The sequence below is a fragment of the Magnolia sinica genome, chromosome 17, assembly GCF_029962835.1.
Source record: "Magnolia sinica isolate HGM2019 chromosome 17, MsV1, whole genome shotgun sequence".
Lineage (NCBI taxonomy): Eukaryota > Viridiplantae > Streptophyta > Magnoliopsida > Magnoliales > Magnoliaceae > Magnolia > Magnolia sinica.
Genome location: NC_080589.1, coordinates 62,693,300 through 62,711,832, shown reverse-complemented (window position 1 = coordinate 62,711,832; position 18,533 = coordinate 62,693,300). Strand labels below are relative to the sequence as shown.

At 38.4% G+C, this 18,533-nt stretch overlaps 1 protein-coding gene and 1 non-coding gene across 2 annotated transcripts in view; one reads left to right on the top strand and one right to left on the bottom strand.

Moving 5' to 3' along the window:
- The window catches only part of LOC131231172 (MDIS1-interacting receptor like kinase 2-like), a 58,814-nt gene that overhangs the window by 4,512 nt on the left and 35,769 nt on the right, over nucleotides 1–18,533 (top strand). The window lies entirely within an intron of this gene.
- LOC131232153 (small nucleolar RNA R71) lies at nucleotides 5,905–6,011 on the bottom strand. Its single transcript, XR_009164764.1, has one exon. It is a non-coding gene; the product is annotated as a small nucleolar RNA R71 (small nucleolar RNA).

Here is an 18,533-nt window from a genome sequence, read left to right as displayed (position 1 = left end):
CTGACTCGAATTCCTTGAACGTATCCGTCGTGGCTAACCAGTATGGCCACCGATTGTAAACCATTATCAATTGTCTGGACTACATTGTAACCCCAATCACACTCCAACCAATAGCATTCACATATGATAATCCAAGACAGCATGTGACAACCAAATCTAAACATAAATCTCATTTGAGCATTTTAACAAACACATACTACACATGTCATCATACATAGGCATTTCATCTGTAAATCACACAGTAGTAAGATAGGTTACATAAAGGAAACTGTAACTATGTATAAGGGGATTGAGAATCCTATCTCAGCACCCAATTTATGTACATTACATTAAGCATTTTCTCATTCGGGCATTTTATCAAATACTTGGACTACACATTTCAACATACATGATATAACTTAGTTATAACCTATATTAGGGCAAATCCTTTCATAAGGAGTTGTCACACACACAACAATCATATATTTACGATGAATAATTATGGCAAGCACAAATCATAATTTCATATTCATTCAAACATTTGAACAAACACATGAAATACACTATATTCAACATAGTTCATATATATATATATATGTGTAATACATGGAATACGTCATATCTAAGCACATGTGACAGCAATCTAGTCAGTTATAAATCATTACTGACATTGAGAGCCTTGAAAACCATAACCTAAATGTTTATAGTCCGCACCTTTCGCTGGTAGACTCGTAACGAACTCAGTTTAAACACTAAGTCATTGTCTACGGCACAACAACAACTTATAGTATAAAATAGGTTAGCTATTTCACCATCTGCTCTATTTAAATCCCAAAAATATGTTAGGGTTAGGATTTCTTACCTAAAAACAGAATTAGAATCGCTGGTATAGCGACACGGATGAGGTGATTAAGCACGAGGAGTGGTGGAATCGAATCCCAGCGACAATCCCTAACTCTCTCTCTCTTCTCCTTACTTTCTTCTTCTCTTTTCTCTCCTCTCTCCTAGGGTTTAGAAATTCTTATGGAATGAGAGAAAGAAGGTTTAAGGCCCTTTTATAGGCCTAGAACTGATGAGAATGGCCCCAGGGCAATTGTATACTTAGGTTATAGCCAAAAGTTGGCTGTTTCGGTCCAACGGAGCACATCTGAAGGCCTCTTTTCTGCGTACAGTCCGAAGTAAGTTCCCTGACATTAGATCTAGGTTAAGTTAAGTTTTCGGTCCGATCGAATTTACAAATCGATCGCGGAGGATCAGTTTTAGTTCAACAGTCGTCGTTGCTTGATCAGGGCCACAAGTACACTGACATGTGTTAAAAAATTTCTCTGATCTAAGGGTGTAATTGGGTCAGAATCTGACCGTCTAATTCCTTAGATTTAGCCTGTAAGCGAATGACTCAATTCACTTAAGTTTCAGTTCACTTCCTAAAGATATTCGCGTTTCTCACACACTTCGCTCCAGGCTCAAGTTGTGCGTTTCTGGATACTATTAGGACTTGATTTCTGAGATGGTTGTCAAGCCCAGTAAGGCGGTCATAAGCGTATTGTTTCACATTAATCGGAATGTCTACGTGTGGTCCAGGTCTGATACAGAGTTTCAAAGTGCTCCCAAGAGCAACTGGGTTTTGGGATGGATCCTAGGTTTTTGGGTAATGTAGCGTTAACGATTCTGCTAGTTTTGGGTCTTGCAATTCATATTTAAAGTGGTTAGAGCTAATTTTATAGATAATCTAGTTTATCACTTAGTTAATTCTCATCAATTTTCTAAAGAATTTGGTCCTTAGTGATTTCTGCCTGAGGTGGTACTCGGGCCTTTGTATGAATTTTTCTGAGATGTTACACGTAGTTATCATGTTATATGAGTCACAGTTGTTACATGGTCACATCCTTTACTCCCAAATGAAAGGATAGCCATTGATACAATAGCCTAAGGCCCACAATGGGGTGATCCATTTCGTCCGCCTTATCAACCTGCTCGATGTGGGCTTAAAAAAGTCCTGACTTGGGCAGTGTCCTCTTCTAACAAACATCACAGTTTGTGAGCCTGAAAAGTTTCAATAATGGGTTCCATTGTCCCCATTGTTTTCTATTATGTGGCCCACTCGAGCTCTTGATCAGGCTGATATTTAGACCCTAGCCGTTAAAATTACACGGCAAAAAGGATAGGCGGCATGGATTATACACATACATCAATGTGGGCCCCACGAGCTTGGCCCTTGCCTGCATGCAAAAAAGGATTTCGTACACATTACTTTCTTAGCATTCAATACGACGTAACTTATTCTTCCCTGGAAAACCATACAACTACTGAAACAAGGATAAGGGCATTTTGGTCCAAGTAATTTTTAAAAGCATGTCAGAAGGCCCTTTAGGGAATATATGAAGTGTCGTAGCATTTGAGGTAATTCGCCCAAACTTCAAGGCGAGTACGGTCAATTTCCCTTTTTTTGAAGATGAGACAAGTCAAACGTTGGTTTGACTCGTCTTACAGTGAGGTGCACATCGAGTACTCTTATGCATGGTACACACACCATCTCAGGTGGGGTCCACCATGATGATTTTGAGAAATCTAATCTATCCATTCATTTTATCTCCCTATTTAAGGGGTTGAGACCAAAATTGAAGCACATTCAGATATCAGGTGGGCCTGAAATCAATGGTTTATGGGATGATTTTTCTATTGGGCCACACTTCCATAAGGATCTGAGGGCTAAAATTCGACGTGTATGGTTAATTTGGAGTCCTTGGGCCAGATATAAAGTTTCGAGCCAAACAGATGGTGGGAACCCTGTGATCTTGCATTCTGGACGGTTTTCAGGCCTGTTTAACATGAGTGGTGTGATTTTCTTAGATTTCTAGCGTGTAAATTCTTTGATCTTGGTCCCTTAGGATTCGTCCCTTGCCATGGTGATTTTAGAGCATTAAATCCATGCTTTTAGCACCATTTTTCAGTCCACGCCTGTAAATTCTCCTTGTACCACAAACACGATTAAAATAAGCCATTAAACAGTATCATGCTCGTAAATCTAGGTAATAACTGGGGTCTAATATGCAATATTTGACCCTCAACACAACTCCCAACCCGCATTTTTCTAGTCCCGAGCAAAGTATGCGAAAAATAAGTTGACAATTACAAGACATATTTCTATAAACTCGAGTGATTTTTGAAAACAATCCAGATACGAGAATTCTAAGATTCATGAAGGTTAGGTATTACTTTCTCTTAAACTCGAGTGCACCGTAGATTTCATATTCAAGTTCAAAGTATTAACCCCTCAATTAGAAAAAATTCTAAACATTAGGATCCATGAGTGTATAGTGTAATCTCGACTTATCAACATTAAGATTTAATTCGTTCTTTCATGATATCATTAGTAACCAACAAGAGCATTCAGGACAACTAAAACCTAAACCAAGATTCGCCTCATATATCATCCTTTCATTCTACTAACTTTTGATTTTTCCATTAAAAATAACGCCAAGGAGGGGAATCAAATCTTCACCTATAGGGAGCAAACCTATGGCAAAGACTGTTAAGACTCAAATATTGCATAATTTTTTCCATTTACATCTTGGTTTTATAAACATGAATCAACTTAATGTTCTATTTTACTCATGTATATGTTGCAAGGTGAATTTAAGAGCTTGGATTGAAAAAGAGTGCTAAAAAGCATGGATTTGATGCACAAGAATCACCAAGGCAAGGGATGGATCTTAGGAGACCAAGATTGAAGAATTCACATGTCATCCAAGAAAACCAAGTGCAGAATGAAGAAAATTAAAGATTTGAAGTAAAGAATCTTGAAATCGTCCTGAAAAGTTTATTCTGAAGCTCTGAAGTCTATTTTGAAAAACTATGCAGCATAAATACTATTTTAACGAAATTGTGTAGTGAGAAGTCTATTTTGGGAAACTATGTATATTTGAGGCAATTTCTAGGATTTTTTTAACTTTGTACGAAACTTGGAGTTTCCTACTTATAAATAGGGCTTCCTAGGGCATTCCTAAGCATCATTAGAAGCATTCAAGAGCAATATTTAGGGCTTTTAAAGGGTTTTTAATTTTATAAGTTGTTTTTTTTCCTTTTAGATCTTTTCTGTTTGCATTTATTTCTTTCTTGTTACTTTCTTTTGCTATTCTAGTTATGTTTTTCTAAGTTCCCTCTAGCCCAAGCTAGAAGGGAAGCACATGGGTTTAATAATTCTTTAAGATTATGATAATTGATAGTTTTAATGATGAGAAGAATGGTGTACGCATGTTATCCATTATTTAGGTTTTGTTTTTTATCCTCTTGTGAGATCCATATGTTTCCATCATATGAGATCCACATTGATGGATAGGCTTACCCTAGATCAATTAGATTTCCTAGATAGGAGAGGTTCTCAACCTGTTATATTTCTTTGATTTTCATTATCTCATTGATATTGAATTCTTAAAATCATTGACGCTTAAGAATATATATCAATGGTGCAAATCCATGATTTTCTAAATTTTTATATTATTTATTAAAATATTTAAACTGTTTTATTTTTCAATTAGGCCGATTATAGTGCTTGGATCCTAGTTGTGTTATCCAGTCATCATGATTTTGGAACATTAACTTATGTGTGGAACTTTGAAGCTTGGGTGTTGTTTTAATTCAGTTGAATTACATCCATTCAAAAAATCTCAAAATTAAATTATCAGATTATTTTTTATTACTTAGTTTGTTTTGCATTTGATTTTCTTCTTCTCGCAATTCATCTCCCTGTGGGATCGATCCCGTATTCACAGGATATTACTTACGAACCTCTGCACTTGGAGGTAAGCAATCAAGTTTTTGGCGCCGTTGCCGGGGAGAGACTGAGATAGATCAGATCTGTGAAAGATAGCTAAGGTAAGTTTTTTTTTTTCTAAGGTAAGTTCTCTTCTAAACCCTCCAAAAAAAATTTATAGATTTTTTTTCTTTGAAAGTAAATTCAGTTGGGTCTTTTAAGCACTAACTATAACATAAGGTTTCCCTGCTTGGGATTTTATCACATAAGTGTTATGTTGTCTTGTAGTTGTTGTTTAATCACAAAGATCATCTGTTGAATCTATTTTCCATATTAGCATAGTTTAATTTCTGCATTAGTTATCTTTTTGTTGATTTATTTATTTATTTATTTATTTATTTTTGTGGATTGAACCCTCATGGTTGACCCTACTGCCTGGGTTGTTAATTTATTTTGCTTTGTGGATTAAACCCTCATGGTGGGCCCTGCCGCTTGTATTGTTGGTTAAGTTTTTATTTTTATTTTAAGTATCATACTTGCTATTTGAATTAGTGGTATTTATTGTGTGGTATGGATGATTTATGTCCCATTAGAGTAGGGATCAAAATAATCGACTCTCTTCCAAAGGCATACTAGTTCCAGGCCTTGATCATTCACTTAGAAGAAGCACTCAACATCACTTGGAATCCATAACAGACCCAGTTGATAATCCAAATTCAAATCTGCAAGATCCAACTATAAATCAAAACAGAGAAAATCAACCTAATCCTCCTCTTGAGGATGAAAATGAAGTTCATAGGAATGTGTTAAACCAACCACGGATTTTACATGAACATTTACACCCTGAGAGATCAACTTTACCATCTTGCATAGTGTTCCTTGCTCACATAAGGAACATTGATTTTAAACCAAGTGTGATTCAATTAATTCCTAAATTTTATGGCTTGGATTCTTAAAACCCCTACTTGCACCTCAAGGACTTTGAGGAAGTAATTGCAACGTTACAAGTAAATAATGGCAATAGGGATGTACTTAAGCTTAGGTTATTCTCATTTTCTCTAAAGGATCGGGCCAAAGCATGGCTCAACTCTCTGAGACTCAATAACATCACTTCATGGCAAGCCCTAAGTAGAGAGTTTTTGAAAAAGTTCTTTCCCAAGCACAAAACAAATACACTAAAATAAGAAATCATGTGATTCTCCCAAAAGGGGAATGAACTATTTTTTCAAGCTTTGGAGTACTTCAAAGATATTCTAATTACTTGTCCATATCATGGTTATGAACCATGGCACGTGATTGATGCTTTCCGAAAGGGGCTCACCATGGATACCCGTCAGTTCATAAAGATGATGCGTGGTGGAACCTTTCTTGACAAAGATCATAATGAGGCTTGGGATTTTCTAGATATGTTAGTAAATAATATGCAGAAATGGGATGTATCTGCTAAATCAGACCAAACTAGACCCATTCCTAGAGAGAAAGCGGGGATGTATGTCTTAAGGGAGAAAGATGACCTTAATGCAAAATTCGCTGCATTGGCTAGAAAGGTCGAAACCTTGGAAATTAGGAAGGTTGATATGGTTAAAGCAAACATTTCCTTAGGTAATTTTTGTAGCATTTGTGGTGGTACAGACCATGACATAAAGGATTATCCAATAATCTCAGTTGTACAAAATATCACGCATGAGCATAATCAAGTAAATCCTATAAATAACTACCAAAGGTCAGTTATGCAGCCAATGAGAAACACGTATAATCCAAATTGGCGTAACCATCCTAATCTTAGTTGGAGGAATGGACCACAAATTAATGTGCCCAATGCACCTCAAATGCCTCCACAAAACAACTTCTTTGAGGCACCTAACAATGCACCATATGTGCCCCCACCAAAGCGATTATCTGTGGAGGATGCATTGACCGCATTCATGAACTCTCAAGCTCAAATGAATCAGTCTCTAATCCAATCAAATCAGGAATTAAAGATAATTGTGGATAGAATTGAGACTCAACTAAATGCTAGGGAAAATGACACCCTTCTCAACCTGTGTCAAACCCTAGAAATACACATTTCATTGAAAATTCAAATCTAAGTGAGCTACATCATGAACAAGCTAAGGCTATCATTTCCTTGAGAAGTGGAAAAGTGGTCGATAACAAGATAATGCAACCGGTAGAAATACCAGAGGATGAGCCACTATCTGAAGAGAATGATGAACCGACTATGGTTCAAGAACCGCAACAACAAAAGGATAAAGAGACTAAGTCATATGAGCCTCCAGTTCCGTTCCCATCTAGACTTCAGAATCCAACTGTCCCCATGAAATATCAAGAGGTGTTGGATGTGCTCCAAAAGGTTACTATCAATATTCCTCTACTTGATGCTATTAGACAAATTCTATCATATACTAAATATCTCAAAGACTTGTGTACTGTAAAGAGAAAATTAAATGTGCACAAAAAGGCCTTCCTTACTGAGAAAGTGAGCACTATCATTCAACAAAGGGCTGTACCTAAATATAAAGACCCGGGAAGTCCCACTATTCCTTATATTATTGGGAACTTTCAACTTGAGCATGCTTTGCTAGATTTTGGTATAAGTGTCAACTTAGTACCTTATTCGATTTACAAACAAATGAAGTTAGGCGAGCTTAAACTAATTAAGATTACACTCCAACTCGCTGACCGCTCTATTAAGGTACTAAGGGAAATTTTAGAGGACGTGCTAGTCCAAGTGAAGAAATTCTACTTCCCCATAGATTTTATTATACTAGACACTGAACCATGTGTAAATACTAGCGCTCAAGTTCCCATATTTTAGGCCACCCATTCCTAACAACTTCAAATGTAATCATAAATTGCAGGAATGGAATGACGAACTTGTCTTTTGGTAACATGACTCTAGAGCTAAATATTTTCAATCTATGTAAGCAACCCATTGATAATAATGAGATCCATGAGCTGAATTTCATGGACTTCTTGATAGAAGAAGAGAAATTGGAACCTAGTCTGACTGAGGAATTGATTCAAGTCATTGGAAACTTGAAAATTTTTGATTTAGAAAAAGTTTTTATTGAAATTTGTGATGATAATGATAGCTCTACCACACAGGACATTGGTATGTACCAATGGAGACCGCACACTCAAATCCTATCTATCAAAGACTCGCGACCTCTGCCATCACCAACCAATGTTCTAAAGCTTAATTTAAAACCTGTAATGCCCCGACTTTTCAGGACCCGAGTCTATGACCCGTGTCCCAAAAATCCGAATGTTAACCTTAAAGGATGGTTAAATATAATATTTTTCTTTTATCAAAGTAAGCAAATGAGCGTAGAGTGGACAAATCAGTATAACGAAAAATTGCAATTACATTTAGAGTATACAAGAGAGTGCCCATAATGACTTACACAAACCAATGTCTCCATTCTTACGAATACAAAATGAAATAACATTACATGTGAAACAAAGTAAATTTACAACAATCTTGAGTTGTGAAATCCTTTAGCAGCCCTTAGCAAATATAATCATGCACCTGTTCACTCCCCAAGTATAGGGTTGTGATGTAGTAATAAACTCGGTAAGACCGAGGTCGAATCCATAGGGACTGATACCTATACGTTATCTGAAACCAAGTAGAACTAGAACTAGACTAAGATGTGTTCTAAACCAAATAGAGTTTAAGAAATAATTGTGGAATAATTATCTAAAACTTTAAGAAATTTAAAGGAAAGAAACTAGGGATTCAGAGGATCCACTTGTAGGGATCAGGGAGATCTTTTGCCTGCATCAAGAATCATGGAAATCAAACTGAACCTACTTGATCTAGTCTTCACAAGATGAAAGGTATATGAATTAGAATGGATTCCATCATCTAACCATGCCCAGGAGACAAAGCAAACAACAGGATTAAACTAATTACCAACCAATCAATAATGTATGAAGATTAGGAAGGGTATTGCCATCCGACCATGCCCATGAGACGATGGTGAACAACAGGGCTTCCTGACGTCATAAACATTAAAAGGGGAAAAGAAATATTCAAAGCCATTGCAGACCCATTGTAATTTCAGTCACAACAGACCATTAAAGACTAAGAAAAATATTCCTTTAATAATCAACTAAAATCAACATCAGTTCAGTCTAAACAAAAGGCACAAGCAAAAAGGTCCCCCATCACGCTGCAAGCTTCACCTCTTAGCCCTAGCTAAGAGGTTCAGCCCAACATGAATGGGCTGGATCCAAAACAAATACAATAGAAAGAAAAGAATAGAAAAAAGAAAAAAAACAAAAATTACTTTCCTAGCTCCCTGTCGAACATCCCACGTTGAAGCCTTCCAAAATGAGCCCTCCTGTTGCCTCTCTCTCTTTATCTGACGTCCCCTATTCAAGCATACCCTCTTCTCCACGTTTGGAACTCTTTTTATAACTTTTGGAGTGGTGGAAATCGGATTTGGGAAGCTATCGCACGCGCAGCGAAAGCCTTTTCGCAGCCAAGTTCGGGGCTTCATAACTCTCGCGTTCCTTGCATTATTTCTGTAAAATCAGCGTCTCTTGAAAGTATTTTGGCTGGCCTACACGATGGACGGTTCAGATCTGTCATATGATCAAAGATGGTGGGCCACAACTGCCTGAAAAGTCAGATTTCGCGGACGTGCGTAGCCTTTCGCACGTCCGGCGCTGACGTGATCGGTGGGCCCCACAGAGGTATTTTCAGGAAAATCCACCCCGTCCATTAGATTCAAGACGAAATTTCAGTCAAGAATGGGTGGTTTTGAACGTCCATTGACGCGGCCCAGAGAAGAAATCACCTCAAAAATCATTTTGAACGTCGCAGGACCGCCTATTTGTGGCCTCTGTATCGCGCACATGTGCATGCATAGGTGTAAAATCTCAGCAAGGTTTTGTAGTAGTCGAGGCCCTCTACACGATGGACGGTTTGGATTTCCTACTGGGACAATGTGTGGGGCCCACTAGCATCCGCAAAAACGGACACCGTCCGTCCGTCTCGCCGCGTGAAACGGCAGTTGCCTTATTTGAGAAGGAGACGCGGGTCAGCAGCGCTGACCCGCTTTACGTGGATTCGGTGCGGCTCGCGACAGTTGTGTACCTTATATACACGCTGTATATACGGGGCCCACTGTAATGTATATGAAAGATCTGATCCATCCATTTGTTTCCTCGTCTTATTTAAACCGCCGAAACCAAAGTTGAGACAGTTCCAGATATCAGGTGGGCCCAGAATCAACGGTTTATGGGCTGATCTGTCAGTTGGGGCACTTCTATAGTGATCTGAGGGCTGAAATTTGATATGTACGGTTAATTTATAGCCCTCAGGCCATGTATGAAGTTTTGATCCAATCAGATGGCGAGAACTATGTGATCTTGCATTTTTCACTAATTTCGGGCCTCTTTAACGTGAATAACTTGATTTTCTCAGATCCCTGGTGTGTAATTCCATTGATCTTGGTCCCCTGGAGTCCGTCCCTTGCCTTGGGTGTCATCAGAGCGTCAAATCCATGGTTTAAGCACCATTTTTCAGTTCATGCTTGTAAATACACTCTGCATCACAAATACGATTAAATCAGGCTATTAAACGGTATCAATGATTGTAAATCCATGCAATAACTGGGTCTGATATGCAATATTTGACCCTCAACAGCACCCTTGTCAACCATAGCCTGCTCCTCACCAATATGAATGTGAACATCATCAGGGCCACCTGTGCTACCTGTACGGTTATATATTTGATGGATGAGTGACCAACTCAGTGTGAACTCCCCTCAAGATTACACACCGCCACATTAGGTAAGAAATAGTATAAAACATCCATGCAACCAAAACAGAGTAAATGTAGTCTTATTATATGCATGGATGCATGAATGCAATCATTGTCCCGGGTAAAACATCCAGACGGACGTTAGGCTCGTCAACCATGCAATCATCGACCCGGGTAAAACATCCAGACGATCTGTGCCCCAGGAAAAACATCCAGTCAGGCGAAAACGTCGACCCGGGAAAAACATCCAGACGGTCTGTGCCTCGGGTAAAACATCTAAACAGGCAAATACGTACGATGACAATAGATGATGGATTGTGCCCCGAGCAAAACATCTAGTCAGGCGAATCCGTATGTCATGTACGACGGCAATAGATGCTGGTCTGTGCTATGCATGCATGATTAGCCAACCCGTTATTAGTCCAATTATAACCAACCAATTTAAATAAGCTCACGGTCACTATGGGTAGCACATGACCCAGCATAGGCCGAGGGCTCGGGCATAGTGTCCCATGACCACCATCCCTGGCCCATGAGGCTACCACCTTAGGATGTTTAATAGAACTCATCGACTAGTGGCCAATCATGTTACAGTATATGGGGCTTACCATCGCATGGTTGCACGGTATAAAATATCGAACCCATTTAGGGCAAGTGCTGAAACAAAACCACGTAGGGCGAGTATCAAAATATGCCACATAGGGCCGATATCAAAACCATACGATAAAGACCATCCTTAAAGACCATTGTGCACAACAACCCTGGATGGTAGGCCCAAATCAATGATCTATCTAGACCACCACTCAATAACCACTAAGTCGAAGGTCCATTACGATCACGACTAGTCAAGTTACATCCCAAGTATGGGTGTACATTCATATGTGGGAATTTTTCACTAATGTACCAGTTTAAGTTCCGTAAGCAATTCACAAAAAGAAATCCAAAAGCATGAATAATTATACAGGATAATCATAAAGCATGTAATACAGCAATTCAATTTCCACCAGCTAACACATGTGATTATAAAGGTAGATATCAATTATGAATTTAAATAAAAATTATAACTTAAGCTAATGAGAAGATGGAAACCTCAAGGGGAAGAATCATCACCTGACGTATAGGATCACCTACTTGTGTTGTTAGGAAGTACATGCGCCCTTAAAGTTGGGTCATATCATGAATTATGAAATTGTATGGTTAGATCAAGTCCTGCATACTGTTTATGGTTGAGGTCATAACATAAAGTTTAGATTACTCCTTCTTAGGGTTTTAATGTAACATTAGGATTTTCCTTATAGGGTTTAGTCTTGAACTTAGATTCTAGGATTTGATTATAGAGTTTGAACTCTATTTTGCGTGACCACTAATGATATTGTTCATGGGAGTAATAAATGAGTAAGGTTAATAAATAACTTAGTTATAAATTTTGAGGATCTTACAACGACTAATATTATATTAAATTACCTAACAACCCACGAATAATAGTACTGGTAGTGACTCATAATAATAATAATAGTGAAAAGAACCTTTAGTGATATCGTAGAGGATAAACTCATTAATTTATAAGGTTAGGATCATAACTTATGGTTTGGGTTACCTATCTTTAGGGTTTTATCCACCAATCCAATTTTAAACCTTGGTTTGGAGTTTGAAATCTAACTCACATAATTAATTCATATTAATTTTAGAATGAAGTACAAATAGATGATAACTGCCTATTAAGGCTATTAACGTTAACCCTATTGTTAATTACCTACGGTGACAAAATAGGCATAGCATGGTAAATGTTAATATCTAATACTCATAATAACTAACACTAGCAAAGTTAACCTACAAATGGTTAACCATATGCATTAACTATAGCAACATTAATGATGATAAATACTAAGATCAACTATTTGACAATTAAAACCTTTGATTATAATAGCTAGTTATAGTATAAATAATCTACTGATGTTCTATTTAGAGTCCCAATGCAATGTATGAGAGGAAACGCTGGTCCAACTTGAACCGACTTGACTCGACGTTCGAGTTAACTCGGCTCAACCCTCACAGCCTCACCTTCTCCTTCTTTCTTCCTATCTTTTCTTCATTTCCTTTCATTTTCTGTTTATTTGCTAGAAGGTCCAGCCACACCAGACCAGCCTAAGCTCAACTCGACTCAGCTCAACTGAGTTGACCCAACTCACTAATCAACGAGTCAACTCAGCCTGGTCAGCTCAGTGCTTCCAAGCACCATCATTCCTCTGTCTCTCACTTCCTTCTTCTCTCCTCTTCCTTTCTCATTCTCTGCAGGAACCTCAGCATCATTCGAACCAGATCCGAGTCAACTCGACTCAGTAGCGAGTCGGGTTGCTACCCGAATCCACCATCTCTCTCTCACTGCCTTGTTTCTTCCTTCCCTTCTTCCTTTCACTCATTTCTTTTCTTTCCCTTTTCTTCCCTTCTATTCTTTCTCCCTGAAAGCCCCAAGATTTTGGGCTCGGATGGAGGTCCGAACAACCGGACCGGGTCACACAGTGAGCTGCTGCAACCCGTTGGAGCTGGATGGACGCCCAGCCGTTCCTTCCTCCCCACTCTCTCTTTTCTTCCTCTGTTTCTCTTCCACTTCTCTCTATTTCTCACCTCCTTTGAAGGTCAGTAGCACCACTAGAACGACTCTGCTTGTCCTAACTCGAACAGGGGCCATTGCCGTTTGAAAAAGGAAGGAGGAGGGAGCTGTTAATGGCATTTCCTTCAAAAGGGCTTCCTTCTCCCTTTTCTTTCTTCAGAACAGTCCGTGGGGATGGTGTGAAGCTTGGAGCACGGTTGGAGTGAAGCTCCGAATGCATTTCTCTGGTGGGTTTGAGCTTGGAAGCTCTCGACCGATATTTGGGAAGAGAATCGGCATTTGGTGCGGCTGCTGCTTCTCTCCCTTTTCTTTGCATGAAACCCTAACTTTGTAGGGCTAGGATTAGGCCACGTGGAGGGCTAATATTGAGGGAGGAGGGCTCACGTGGATCATGCCAGCTGACAGTTTCCGTTTTTGGAAACATGGTTTTGTGGGGCCCTGGTGAGCCCCCTCTGTTCACAGGATAGACGGTTCGGATCATCCACCTGATATGAGATGGTGGGCCACGGCGCGTCCCAAACGGACGCCGTTTGTCGGCTGTCGAAAACAGAGAGAGAGAGAGAGAGAGAGAGAGAGAGAGAGAGAGAGAGAGAGAGAGAGAGAGAGAGAGAGAGAGAGAGAGAGAGAGAATTCTCTCTATTTTGGGAGAGTGCGGGTCAGCCCACTTTGACCCAGATGGGTCGACCAGTGCACCGCGGGTGCACGTCTCTGCTGTGAACTCGTGCTGCGAGGTGGGTTCCAACATGATGTTTTGTGATAAATCCACTCCGCCCATTCCATTTGCAGGGTCCTGTCATAGCCGTTTATCGAAGACAGTGCAGATCCGAGGTCTAGGTGGGGCCTGCAACTTGATTCACATCCCTAAAGTGATCACTACATTGATTCGACGGTCGGATCAATTTCAGTTTGAGCACCAACGGTCCAGAGGTCCTAATGGATCATTTTTAAGACTCTTATAGCATATTACTAACCACATATTAACATTAATATTAATTTCACATTGTTTACTTCACCTTATTATTACTTTCACACATGTGTATATTCTATCATGTTGTGTGTCCCCGTCTGTAGATTATTAGGGCTATCCATCTCATGCTTTTATGTTATTAAATATTTAATTATTATTATTATTACCTTTACATTGTCATTTATTTATTTATCTGTCTTTATTTATTTATTCATTTATTATATAGGTATGTAGGTTGTAGGACCACTCGACGTGCATTATCTAGCTACGTGTGTTAACACATACAGGTAGGCTAATTCAGACCCACGTGGTGACACCCGAGTACTGAAAGTAAAGGGTGTTACAATCTACCCCCCTTAATAGAAATCTCGTCCCGAGATTTGGTGACAAGGTGTACCCTATTTTGTGTATGCCTATGTGTGAAACTTCAATGTTGTATTCCGATCTACCACAACCCTTAACTCTCCATCCTAGCAAACCTACTGATGCATTTAGGTCCCACTAAATGTTAGAAATCATTTTAGTATCAATCGGAACTAGGGGATCTTACTAATGCTTGTTAACATCAGGATTTCTCATAGCACTTACTAAGATTTTAAGTTCCTTTGGGTGGCTAATGATAATATCTTAGCTTTGCTTTTTTCTTCTTTTACCTTTAATGATAATTCCCAACATGTAAAGTACAATACAACTTTCTGGTTTTCAGTGTTCGAGCTGTAACGGATAGATGACTGTTGTATGTTTAAGCCTGATACATCAATCCTTTGCCTACGTAAAACAGAGGACTTTTTGTATCAATCCCTAATCCTGGTAAATCTAGTTCTTCTACCTAATCAGGGCATTGAGATCATTAAGATTTGCTAGGACTTAGAATTTGAGTCAAACAGCGCAACATCGCCTAAGTATGATTTCATCAACTTGTGACCCCAATTATTTTAGACTCGTGGGAAATATCATGTGATCTTCAAATTTTTCAATGAAAGTGCCCGAAAGTTTACGTGAATGGGCGTGAATGACCATCACACTTCCAGTGCACAGTCTGATCACCTAGTGCACTACTTAAAAATTCCATGACCAAATTCCTACGTGGAAGTTTGAGTTTGAAATTTGCTGAGTTCATCCAGGGTTTCAAATCTAGCCTTGACATGATCATCCTATGGTTGAAAATTTATCTAAGATTCTATAAGTTCATCTCTAACTAACTCTATCTTGTTGAAACTTGTGGAAAATGTTACATCTGTGTAAGAAGATGTATTAGGGAATTCAAGTTACATTCCTTGTATGACTTCTTAGGTTCAGAGAGTGTTCATGCTTGATCCCATATACAATCTAGGGGATAAGAAATTTCCTACGAAGTCTAAGTTCATCTCATTTGCTAACCATTGCGACAATGTTATTTCTAGTTAAGAGGCTTTTAGAATTGTCAAGTCTATGTTTCTAAGAAAACTATTCATCAAAAGTCAAGTTTAAGGAATGTTCTTATTCCATCTCAATCGCATCATAGTGGGTATTTGTCCTTCCACGGCACATGAATTTAATCTCTAAGTTCAAATGATTATCCTGGTGGCTTTCAAGAGAACCAAGGTTCTGTTGCTAAGTTCAATAACCAAACCTAAAATGTTCAAGGGACTTAAGTTCATTTCTAGGTTCTACAATTACCCAAACAATTCTCTAGGGAACCTAACATTTGAGTTTCTACATTCTCATTTCTTCCCAGTTCTAAGGGATTCCTACATAAGTGAAAGTTCAATTGACTATCTAATGATTCCAAGGGAATCTAAGTTCACTTCTAAGTTTTATAGTTATTCAAGCAATTTTCTAGGGAATTTAAAATCTTAATTCCCTATATTCTCAATTTCTCCTAGTTATAGGGAAATTTCACATCAATTCAAATGGCTACCATAACAATTTATGGGGGAGCCTAAGTTTGGATCTCTACGTTCTCAACCATTCTTCTAATTCTAGGCAAAATTCACCTAAGTTCAAATTTCTTGTTCTAAATATCCTAACTTGAGACATTTAAAGTTTGTATACGATCATTTCCCAAGTTCAAGTTTGTCCAAACTATGCTCTGATACCAACTGTAACACCCCGACTTTTCAGGACCAGAGTATATGACCCGTATCCCAAAAACCCGAGTGTTAACCTTAAAAGATGGTCATATATAATATTTTTCTTTTATCAGAGTAAGCAGATGAGCGTAAAGTGGACAAATCAGCATAAAGGAAAATTGCAATTACATTTAGACTATACAAGAGAGTGCCCATAATGACTTATACAAACCAATGTCTCCATTCTTACGAATACAAAATGAAATAACATTACATGTGAAACAAAGTAAATTTGCAACAATCTTGAGATGTGAAATCCTGTAACAGCCCTTAGCAAATATAATCATGCACCCTTGTCAACCATAGCCTGCTCCTTACCAATATGAATGTGAACATCATCAGGGCTACCTGTGCTACCTGTACGATTATATATTTGATGGATGAGTGACCAACTCAGTGTGAACTCTCCTCAAGATTACGCACCGCCGCATTAGGTAAGAAATAGTATAAAACATTCAAGCAGCAAAAACAGAGTAAATGTAGTCTTATTATATGCATGGATGCATGTATGTAATCACTGTCCCGGGTAAAACATCCAGACGGACGTTAGGCTCGTCAGCCATGCAATCATCAACCCGGGTAAAACATCTAGATGGTTTGTGCCCCGGAAAAAACATCCAGTCAGGCAAAAACGTCGACCTAGGAAAAACTTCTAGACGGTCTGTGCCTCGGGTAAAACATCCAGACATGCAAATACATACGATGACAATAGATGATGGTCTGTGCCCCGGGCAAAACATCTAGTCAGGCGAATCGTATGTCACGTACGACAGCAATAGATGTTGTTCTGCACTATGTATACATGATTAGCCAACCCGTTATTAGTCCAATTGCAACCAGCCAATTTAAATAAGCTCACGGTCACTACAGGGAGCACATGGCCCAGCGTAAGCCGACGGCTCGGGCATAGTGTCCCATGACCACCATCCCTGGCCCATGAGGCTACCACCTTAAGATGTTTAATGGAACTCATCGACTAGTGGCCAATCATGTTACAATATATGGGGCTTACCATCGCATGGTTAATCAGTATAAAATATCGAACCCATCTAGGGCAAGTACCAAAACAAAACCACGTAGGGCGAGTATCAAAATATGCCACATAAGGCCGATATCAAAACTATATGATAAAGACCATCCTTAAAGACCATTGGGCACAACAACCCTGGATGGTAGGCCCAAATCAATGATCCATCTAGACCACCACTCAATAACCACCAAGTCAAAGGTCCATTACGATCACGACTAATCAAGTTACATCCCAAGTATGAGTGTACATTCATATGTGGGAATTTCCCACTAATGTACCAGTTTAAGTTCCGTAAGCAATCCACAAAAAGAAATCCACAAGCATGAACAATTATACAGGATAATCATAAAGCATGTAATACAGCAATTCAATTTCCACTAGCTAACACATATGATTATAAAGGGAGATATCAATTATGAATTTAAATAAAAACTATAACTTAAGCTAATGAGAAGATGAAAAGCTCAAGGAAAAAAATCATCACCTGACGTATAAGATCACCTACTTGTGTTGTTAGGAGGTACGCGCCCCCTTAGAGTCGGGTCATATTACGAATTATGAAGTTGTATGGTTATATCAAGTCCTGCATACTATTTATGGTTGAAGTCATAACCTAAAGTTTATATTACTCCTTCTTAGGGTTTTAATGTAACATTAGGATTTTCCTTCTAGGGTTTAGTCTTGAACTTAGATTCTAGGATTTGATTATGGAGTTTGAACTCTATTTTGCATGACCACTAATGATATTGTTAATGGGAGTAATAAATAAGTAAGGTTAATAAATAACTTAGTTATAAATTTTGAGGATCTTATAATGACTAATATTATATTAAATTACCTAACCACCCATGAATAATAGTACTAGTAGTGACTCATAATAATAATAATAGTGAAAAGAACCTTTAGTGATATCGTAGAGGATAAACTCATTAATTTATAAGATTAGGATCACGACTTATGGTTTGGGTTACCTATCTTCAGGGTTTTATCCACCAATCCAATTTTAGACCTTGGTTTGGAGTTTGAAATCTAACTCACATAATTAATCCATATTAATTTTAGAATGAAGTGCAAGTAGATGATAATTGCCTATTAAGGCTATTAACGTTAACCCTATTGTTAATAACCTACGGTGACAAAATAGGCATAGCATGATAAATGTTAATATCTAATACTCATAATAACTAACACTAGCAAAGTTAACCTGCCGATGGTTAACCATATGCATTAACTATAGCAATATTAATGATGATAAATACTAAGATCAACTATTTGACAATTAAAACCTTTGATTATAATAGCTAGT